The following is a 6802-nucleotide window of genomic DNA, read 5'->3' as shown; positions in this document are numbered from 1 at the left end:
TACTACAACTACAAGTTAGTGGTGACATTGCATAAGATGCTTTAAATTTCGAGCATATCCTGTTACCAAATTTGTAACACAAGCTTATGGTGGAACAGACTAAACATTTATTTAGTGCCGCGTCTTTAGTGTACCTTGTTTGTTCAATAGGTTCTAAGTTCTTCTCTACACGACCAAGGAAGGAAGAAGGAAGTTTAACCGAAAAGACAGGGAGGTTAGCCAGTTATTAGACTGGCTGGCTACCCTGTGCTGGGGAAAGGGGTGAGGGGAATACAAGATGTTAAAAAGAAATGTTGCGAAGAGAAAGATAAATACAAAAAAATTGCGACAGAGGAAAGGCAACATCAAAGAGTATAAGACACTAAAGTGTGTCTCTGAGGCCAGTTGTCCCCAAAAAGCGCAGCAAAGCTTTCAAAGCCTTCCGGGCTGAGGATGGGCTCGGCCAATGACCCAGAATTCTTTGTTGCGACAAACGCCTACCGTCCAGTCTATCCAGAGCTGCAGTGAGTTCTTGTCTTTGCGCGTTGAAATGGGTGCACTCACACAGAAAGTGCGCGATGGTTTCTTCGCAGCTACAGTAAGTGCATGTAGAAGAGCTGGCCATTCCAATGAAATAAGAGTATGCGTTCGTGAAGGCCACTCCAGGCCACAGGCAGTATAGAAGAGTCTCCTCAGCTCGAGATATCCTTGGGGGAAGACGAAGCTGCAGATCGGGATCCAAGTTACGCAGGTGTGCGTTTGTGAAATCTGTTGAATTCCACTTTACCAGTGTGAAGTCACGTGCAAGCGAACGAAGTCTTGTAGATGCGTCAGTTCTTGAGAACGGAATGGCTGTATATTGGGTACCGTCGTGTGCAGATCTAGCGGCCTCATCTGCGCGGTCATTTCCATATATACCGCAATGACCTGATATCCACTGATAAACTATTCTGTGCTGTTTCTCGATTGCTTGGTGATGAAGAAGCCTTATTTCAGCTACTAACTGTTCATGAGGTCTATGGCGAAAGGGTGACATAAGACATTGAAGAGCTGCCTTCGAGTCCGAGAAGATAGACCATGTTCCCGAAGGTTCTTCAACTATAAACTGCAGAGCTGCACGTATGACGGTGAGTTCTGCAGCTGTCGACGACGTCAAATGCGATGTCATGAATTTAATTGTGATGTGTCTCGTGGGAATAAACACCGCCCTTGCAGAGCTTACTGAAGACACCGAGCCATCCATGTAAATGTGAAGGTGTCCGTCATGCTTTTCTTGCAGGAAGAGTAATGTGGCCTGTTTCAGGGCGAGATGCGACGGCTTTTTCTTATTTTGGATGCCAGAAATTGAAAGAAGGGCTTTGAGTGGGTGTAGGAACCATAATGGTATCGGCTGCCATGCTGCATGCGTGAACTGCAATGAAAACACTGCGCAATGACGAGCTACTGCTGCGCTGAACGCTGAGAAGGGCCTAGAATTTCGAAGTGAGGCGGGGTGATGAGATGGAAGCTGAGCGAAATGTCTTATGTGCATTCTCAAAGCGTCTACGCGGATGTATACGTTGATTGAATAATCACGCGCAATGATGACTGTCGCTGCTGTAGACGCGCATCTCGGGAAACCAAGGCATATTCTCAGTGCTTGGACTTAGATCGACTGGAGGATGCGCAAGTTTGTTCTTCGGATCCCGCGAAACACGGGTAAGCTGTAACGCATATAACCGAGGAACAGGACATTGTAGAGTTGAAGCATTGCTCGTACCGATGCACCTCACGTTTTTCCAGCAAGAAACCACATCACGTGGGTGATTATAGTGAGTTTAGTTTTCATGTGGGCGATGTGGGGGCTCCAGAAGAGGTCGCGATCAACTTTGACTCCGAGAAATCGGTGGGTCTTCACGGAGTCGATCATCTGTCCGTTGATTTTATTAACATATGGGCTCATCGCCCTATGCGTGAATTCTATAAGCTAACACTTCTCTGATGACAGCTCTAGTCCCCGTTCTTCCAGGTACTTTGTCGCTAGTGTAGCCGCTCTCTGAAGCCGGACACGCAAGTGAAGGCGTGTTACGCCTGACGCCCAGATGCAGATGTCGTCTGCATATATTGATAGATGGACAGATTGTGGAAGTGCGTCAACCAGCGGCGGAGAACTAGATTGAAAAGTGTAGGGCTGCGAACACCACCTTGAGGCACATCAGGACGGCTGCAATGATGCGTTGTTGTGCCATTCTCCGTCTGCCAAAGAAAGTTCTGCCTTTTAAATAGCTGTGGATCCATTGGTAAACCCGACCAACTAATCCAACATTTTCTATGACATCCAGAATGGCTTCATGTGATACGTTATCGTATGCACCTTTCACGTCGAAGAACAACGCTGCAGCTAAAGGTATCAGTCTTTTTTGATGCTGAACAGATGAGACCAGGTCTATAACGTTATCAATTGCGGACCGCGCATGCCGAAAGCTCGTCATAGCATGAGGGTATACCTCGTGGTGCTCCAGGTACCACTCTAGACGAGTCAAAATTATCCTCTCCATCACTTTCCCGAAACAGCTGGTAAGTGCGATGGGACAATAAGAGGTCAAGTCCAGAGTAGATTTACCTTGTTTCAGCACAAGGACGAGGCGGCGGGATTTCCACGACTGAGGGAAGAATCCGCTGCTCCACGAGTCGTTGTACACGGATAGAAGGGCCGGTCTAGCTGCTTCACCGAGGTTGCAAAGAGCCATGTACGTGATCCCATCCGGATCAGGCAATGAAGATCGTTTGCATGCCGTCAAGGCCGCTTGTAGTTCCTCTAGAGAAAAAGGTGTCCATTCTTGGATCTCTGAAGACTAGAGCGTTTTCTACGTGACGCGTGGTGCACGCGGACGCCTGACCGGTAACTTTCATGCAAAAATCTTCTGCTGCTTCAGTTTTGGTGCGGCGTTGATGGAGAGAAAGACACTTGAAGGGGCGATGTTGATGTGGTGATGTTCGTAGGCCACGAACAATCCTCCATGTCTGCATCGAAGGCTTGTGTGGATCCAACGATTCACACAGAGATTTCCACCGAAAGGACTGAAGTGAATTGATCCGCCACTGAATTGTTTTCTGTAGGCGCCTTGCCTCCCTCAAGTCGTGAATGGACTTAGTGCGCCTATATCTTCGTTCTGCATGACGACGGATAGCTCTGAGCCGTTACAATTCTCCTTGATGTTGACAATATTCTCAAGTATGTTAAATAAGATAAGTCGCTTTTTTGAGTAGCACCTCTAATTATATCCTCGAGGGTGTCAAGGGGAGGCGCTTCATTTTCTTGACACCTCTTTTCCGTCAGTGACCTGAACTTTGTCTAGTCAATGCGTTTCGAAGTGTCGTAGTTTGGCAATTTTTTCAGGCCGTTGATCTTTAAATAAGTTGGTATGTGGTCGCTCTTATGAGTTTCAAAGCCTGCGAACCACTTAACTTTCCATTTAGGCTACGTGACACAAATGTCAAGTCAAGGTAGCGGCTGTATGTCGTTCCCCGTAGAAACTTTGGGATTCCGTCGTTTACACAAAGCAGCTGCTGCTGCAAAGCAAATGAGAATACTTGCCTTCCGCGATTGTCTGTCTTCTGACTTCCCCGTAGTGGGTGGTGAGCGTTGAAATCTTCGGTGATGATCCACGGTCCAGATGTGGCTGTTAACAGTGCACGTAGCTTTTCAGGTTCAAAACGGCATGAAGGGGATATATGTGCGCCTACCAGAATGAAATATAGTTCTCTACGTTTTACTGTCAAGCAGACATAGTAGTTGTCATCGTGAGGTGCTACACGGTGCTCGATATAGGTAAGGTCGCATCTGACATATACAATGACTTTACTCTGTTCATTGCAGGTAGCGGACTTGAAGGCTTCGTACCTGGATAGTTGTATTGCATTGTGTAGCCGTGGCTCACATTTAACAATAATTGGAAACTGGTTTTTGAACACAAATTGTCGGATATCAGCATTACGGGGCCTGAGGCCTCGAGAATTCCACTGAAATATTGAAGCTCCTTTGACTTCTTTACGAAAGGCTTGCAGAGGCGGAGCCATGGTGCATTTTTAGACATTATAGTACTGGCTTCAGCGCATCCACTAACTGAAGTGCACTCTTAGCAGCCGGACAGTCAATGCTAGTGAGGAGCAAACGAATGATATTCATTAGGGCCTTTACATTGGCTACGATTTGTTTATCGCGACTATCGCCGCATTCCCATTCCGAATTTATTGTAGGCAAGCGATGCAGCGGCTCAAACGGCGGGTCTGTCGTTGGAAGTGGAGGCCATGCTTCAGGCAAGCCGTTGATGCTCTTGTCTTGCTTGGAGGATTTGTTGTCGGCGTGTTTGGACGCTTGAGGTGGTATGCCGGCGATCATTTGGTGAGGTACAGTCCTTGCTTCGGTACTGGGTCTCCTCAGGGGCCTCCGGCGACGAGACCGCCAGCGTCGTACTTGGGCAGCGGCCTCCCTGCAAGTTTAGCCGTCCCGGACCCTTTGCCTCAACACTTGCATTTCCTTTTTCATGATTGGGCAATCTTTACGATGCTTCGTGAGAGCCATGACAGTTTCGACATTTTCGAAGTTCTGCCTCACAAGCGTCTGCGCTATGTGATTATGAGCATAGCGAGCACACAGCCAGGTTTGTACAAACAGCACTGACATGTCCCATTCTATAACATTTCCGGCATTGAAGGGGCTTAGGTACAAAGGGTCGGACTGTGTGTTGAAAATGGCCGACCTTGACTTGCGATGGAAGGCTGTCACCCTTGAACACGAGCTTCACGCAGCGTGATTTGCCGAGGCGACGAGCTTGCAGCATGGTAAGTTCTGCAGACACCGGTTTGATGAGAGCAGCAAAGTCACTTTCGCTGATGGAAATGTCGACATCGTAAATGACGCCTGCAGTAGAGTCACCGCCATCAGGTATGTATGAGCGACCATTGAGGTTATCCAACATGTTGACGTTGCTCAGCCCTTCCAATGTGCTTTGTTGAGTGATGTCTACGGCGACAATATTTTTACGGCCATTGATTTGCACGTCCGCGATCTGTCCCGGGGCGAGTTCCTCAAGAGACCTAGACGTGGCTTGACGATTGAGCCGGTTGAGACTCTGAGCCGCATCTACCGGCACAAACAGAATTTTGTATAGTGTGGGCTCTCGCGTCTTCGTCGCATTCTCACTTGTTGATGGAGATGGCCTCACTAGTCTTCTTTTTCGCTGCCGCCTTGTCACAGGCACAAAGTAGCCTTCATAAAAGCTTTCGTCGCTGTCCGTAGAGTAAATCAGCGTGTCCTCGCTGTCGGCATCCCTCGGGTGGCCCGTACGCTTTCTTGTGGTAGCTGCAGACGACGTCGATGGTTCCGGTGGAAGCCCAGGCGAATCCACGTCCATCGCAGCAGTCACTGGAACGATGCTTTCCACAGAGCCGCAGAAAAATTTTGAAAAATTACAGATACTGTAAGCAGTGTTCTACGCCAGAATCACTTCGTCATCGTATCCCGTCTGACGACCAAATTTTTCCTTTATCGGAGGGAACCTACTCCATTGTCATGATAGCAGTGGTCGACAGCAACCTGAAGTTTGTTGCCATTGATGTGGCTGCCTATGGGCAACAGAGCGATGGGGGAACATTCAGCAACTCTAGATTCGGCCAACCTATGGAGAATTATCTGCTGTGTCTTCCACCACCGCGGCGACTACCTGGTGACACCACCATTGCTCACATGTGTTTGTCGGTGATGAAGCTCTCCAGCTTCGCCCAGACTTTCTACGCCCTATCCCGGGACTCGACTTGAAGATGACAAATGAATATTCAATTATCACCTGAGCCATGCAAGGTGATTTGGATGGCATGAAATTCTCAATAAACAAAATACCTGTTGACCTTAAGTGCCATATATGTACTTATACATAATGTTCTTGTGCTATTCAAACCTACACTTTCTCTTATGTCAAATACTCACCTATGCTTGCATCATGATTTTTTTACGCGCAGGAGGTGCGTGGAAAATGCTTTCGGCGTCATGACATCAAGGTTCTGAATATTGAGGAGAACCATGAACTTGCTACCGCAAAACGCTGACTATGTTGTCATGGCGTCATGTGTTCTCCACAACTTTCTATCGGAATACGTCTTCTACACGCTGACCAATTATGCGGATAGAGTTGATCCGTATGAAAATACAGCGAATGGCCAGTGGCGCTCAGCAGCGGACGCAGAAGGAACTGCGATAATTCAACTACAGCCTCCTGTGGGCCACAATTACCGCAAATCAGCGGCTAAAACGAGAGATATCTTTAGATCTTAGTTTGTGAGCCCACAAGGGGGCCGTGCCTTAGCAGCGGGCGTCCGCCGGACTACGCCCTTAAGGTTTTTGCAAAATGTATCGTAGGGTACATGCCAAGTTGAGCGATGACTTTTAGCGAGAAAGTCAAAGCTTTTAATATACAAATAACGAGATAGCCTATATTCAATTTTCACTCTTTTTTTGTGTGTGGCGGGGGGAGGGGCGTGTAGTATCAGCTCATATTTTGTATCATACCGTGTTCTCTTTACATTGAATTTCGAGTGTCGTTTTCCCTTAGTTATATTATTGTATAGTACACCAACCTCCATCTCAGTATTATTTTATATGTTATGTTTTATATTTTATTTCTTTATTTCTTATGGCTGCAGACGTGGCTTCGAAAATCGAGTGTTTATGCATGTACACCTCTGTATTGCCGCTAAGTAAACATAAATTGTTACTGGAAAGAACACTATCTATTATTTCATGCACAGTGTCATATTTGCCTATACAGAAAGTTCAGTTTGAACA

General features: G+C 47.2%; 1 pseudogene; it reads left to right on the top strand.

The window, feature by feature from the left end:
* The first annotated feature begins 5487 nt into the window (after positions 1 to 5487).
* On the top strand, positions 5488 to 6353 carry LOC119161754 (uncharacterized; annotated as a pseudogene).
* Positions 6354 to 6802: the final 449 nt, after the last annotated feature.

The sequence above is a fragment of the Rhipicephalus microplus genome, chromosome X, assembly GCF_043290135.1.
Source record: "Rhipicephalus microplus isolate Deutch F79 chromosome X, USDA_Rmic, whole genome shotgun sequence".
Lineage (NCBI taxonomy): Eukaryota > Metazoa > Arthropoda > Arachnida > Ixodida > Ixodidae > Rhipicephalus > Rhipicephalus microplus.
Note: the sequence above shows the minus strand (reverse complement) of the source record. Positions and strands in the feature narration are given on the sequence as shown.